The sequence below is a fragment of the Xiphophorus maculatus genome, chromosome 22, assembly GCF_002775205.1.
Source record: "Xiphophorus maculatus strain JP 163 A chromosome 22, X_maculatus-5.0-male, whole genome shotgun sequence".
NCBI lineage: Eukaryota > Metazoa > Chordata > Actinopteri > Cyprinodontiformes > Poeciliidae > Xiphophorus > Xiphophorus maculatus.
Genome location: NC_036464.1, coordinates 1,786,425 through 1,790,146, shown reverse-complemented (window position 1 = coordinate 1,790,146; position 3,722 = coordinate 1,786,425). Strand labels below are relative to the sequence as shown.

Genomic DNA, 3,722 nt, shown 5'->3' with positions numbered 1-3,722 from the left:
AAAACTATATTGTGTAGACATCACACATCATTAGTTCCTTATTCTACAGTAACCCTGACATTTGGAAGGTGAGTACCTTTAACATAATAGTTAGATTTTGATTTTATCATCAAATAAAAAATACATTTAATGAAGGAGGATCAAGAGAATTAACCAACTAAGAATCAATGCCTGTTTGGGACAAACCCTAAGCAGGTGTGTCCAGATCATATCTCTGTTTATCAAACATTTGAATGTCTAATATTGCTATAAATAGACTTTGGGAACGCAGAGAACACAACGTCTGATGCAGCTCTGCAGAATTCATTGAGGATTAACGATTAATCTTTAAGGTAAGAAATATTTTATTTAACCCTTTGCATGCAGTATTTTTTAAATTACTAAAAATAAGAAATTAACACTTATCTAATCATCATTACATATTCAATAACAGCAAGAACTCTCTATTTGGATATATGTGGTACATCAACATCTCCCAGAGAAAACTAAAGTATAATGAATCAGAGACTTTCTGTTGCTCAGATTAGCTGCCCTTTGAGATTGGAACTAGTTTTCATGATTGTTGTGAGGGAACAAAACTTTTGGAAACATTTTATCTCCCACAATCTCTAGTTTTGTATGGTCTGTCCTTTTGACAACAACATCTTTGGTCATTTTCATAATGTACTGAAGGAAAATCTAATTTGATTACTGTCTACTTTAATTTTAAACATGGATAATTTTATCCATAATTAGATATTATTTTGGTCTCACTCAAAAGTTTTATGACAAAGGTCAGCTAGATGTTACTTTTATGTAAGTTATAGAAGAACGCCACTTAACTTAAAAATGATGCACCATTAAAATGTACTTCCTGTTTTGTATTGAAGGTAAAGTGTGTGAGGGTGAAAAGTGAACCAAGCTATACTCAAAGCTTAGTGTTTGTCCATATTGTCCTGCCTTCATGTCTCCCAATTTGGTCTAACCTAATGCTAATGCTAATGCTAATGGTGTAGTCATTATTCTCAAACGTTTTCTCTCTAAGGAAGCCCAGCAGATTGCACCAAGTCATCGACTTGCAGCATTCACTCCTCCTGGTCACAGCGACAGTAAACAATTGTTTGTATTGTGTCAGGAATCTCTCATTCTGAGCATGCATGTAGCAACCCTAAGCATTGAGCCAAAGTGGTAATAAAAGGGGGTTAAGGACAACAAAGTCAGTGTTTTAGTGTGGCCATTACAAAGTCTCAATCTCAGTTCTATGGAAATGTGTGTGGGAGTGAGGCGGCCTGCAAAATGGACTCAGTTCCACCGGTTCTGTCAGGAGGAACGGACCAGAACTTCAGAAAACTTGTGAGATGTTTGTGGAAGGAAATCCAAAAGGTTTGACCAAACTCGTAGTTTAAAAGACAATTATCCCTGATACTGACCAAATGTATGTAAACTTTTGAATTCAAGAATAATTTTTAAAAAATCTCTAAAAAACGTTCTTCCTCAGTTTTCTGGCATTCGGCAAATATAAATAATTTTGGTAATTCGAATTAACCTAAAACAAGAAAGGTTTGGTCTGATTTAACTTCCCACAATGAGAAAGAATTCATGTCTTTTTATTCAGCGCATGTAAATATCTGGTTCCGACCTTCAGAAGAGAATCTGAATTGAAACATGAACATTAGTCGATACAGAGTAGCAGAACTGTAAAACGCAGAAAGGCTTTCTCAGATTGGAGAGGTGACTATAGATATATAGATGATAAACCTTAAGGACTCTGTATTATGATGGAGAAATTTGTCCACTTTTACCAGTATATTTTAATGTTAGTTAGGTTTTGATGGTAAATGTTAGGATTTACTGCTTATGCTAAAGCAACAATTATAAATAATTTACGCATTTATCATCATTTCTGTTTACAGTTTCTAGTGTCATCAAATTCCTGGTTCAACACCGAAAGATGGAAGAATTGAACTTCAACGACGCATCATGTTTAAACCGCGGGAACATGAGCCTCAACTGTACAATGGGTGCAATTACTTTAGATCCTTTGTCTGTAAAAATCTTAAACTGGATGAATTGGATCAGCATTGGCATTGGACTTCCTCTAATTTTTATAGTGATGATTGCAATTGTTTTTCAGGTGAGCACAGCATAATTTTAACCTATTAATTTAGAATGAATAAGCTATTTGACTATCAGCCTCCCACTTAAACAGTGGTTCTCTCTTGTCTCAGGTTGAAGTCTGTCTTGACTTAGAAATGACTAAAATATGAGGAACAGACAACATCCTACATGTCAAGAATATTTTTATGTCATTAATATTTTTTCTCTTGTCTGTCTCTCAGGTGAAAAAGGGTCAGGAGGCTCCAGTCTATGTCATCAACCTCCTCATCTCTGATCTCATTCAGCTCTTCTCCAGAATTCCAGTAGATTTATGTAGACTCAGTCCAGATGATTTCACATACATGAAAATTGTATATGCTTGTATAAAGGCCAGTGTGGGATTCATGGTGTGTATCTCCTGTGAAAGGTGTGTTTCCATGTTTACTCCTCTTCTGTCTGACATAATCACATTATTCTGTCCTTAATAACCTTCTAATCATCTCTATCTGTTATTGCAGGTATCTGGTTGTTGCCAAGCCAATGTGGTACAGATTCAGGAGAAACATCAAGACATATGTGGTGGTCTGCATTGTGGTCTGGTTACTTCCTCTTTTTTATCCATTAATTGCCTATGTGTTTAAGGAGTATGAGATGGCTGCCCACTTCTTCATAGCTTTTCTCCTCCTGCCTTTTCCCTTGTTCATCTTCTTCCTGGTTGGGACTATCAAAGCTCTCTCTGGAGCGGTCAGTGTCCCAGCAGATGAAAAACGACGACTCGCAGCCATTCAGGTTGTGGTGCTGATTATTTACACTCTGCTTTATCTGCCCATCATCCTTTTGCTCCTGTATGACATTAATGCATTTAAAGGGGAATTGTCCTGTATTCCCTATTCTGTGGGTTATGCTGCTGGTGCTCTTAGTCCTCTTGCTGACACAACTTTGTATGTGTTCTTTCGGAAAAGCATCCTGGATACGTTTCTGGCTTCCCTGAGTTGTTGTAAAATATCTAGCAATTAGGAGATGATCAGCACTGACATCTAAAAGTTGCAGGTCACCGGCCATTCAGGACTGCAGTTTGTCACCCTGGCTTACATAGAGGCTAACAAAGAGGATCACCAACTGTTTTCGGATGCCATTTTGTCTGTTAGCTCTTAGAGGTAGCATGTCAGAATGGACCAGCTGTGTTTTACTTCAATAAATTGAATTCATGAATTCAGTTCACTGACTCTTCTTCAACCTCATACATCGATAACTTAGCATGGAGAATGGTTAATTCTTCACACTAACTTCAGTTAAAACTGTGAAAGGTGTTAACCTGCAGTGCAGAAATGTGTTGTCTTTCTTCATCACGGTCCTGCTGTCTCAATTCAGCAGGACCAGTCCTTCAAATCCTTCAAAGGACCAGGTCTACAGGGCTCTCAGCACCATTAGCTAGTGCGTGTTGGTTAGCACCTTTATCAAGTACACTTAGACTGTGGTGAGTTCAGGAGCCCCAGAGCCACAGCTCAACTGCAGGGTTGCAGAGTGTTGAGGAAAAATGATTATTTTTAGTGCTTAATACAGTTAATCTTACGGCATGTGTAAAAGGTATATTGAACACTCTTATTTTGAACAAATGTCTTTATTTTGAACAGATTTGTGTTAAG

General features: G+C 37.3%; 1 pseudogene; it reads left to right on the top strand.

Moving 5' to 3' along the window:
* Nucleotides 1–278: 278 nt before the first annotated feature.
* LOC111606666 lies at nucleotides 279–3,117 on the top strand (annotated as a pseudogene).
* Nucleotides 3,118–3,722: the final 605 nt, after the last annotated feature.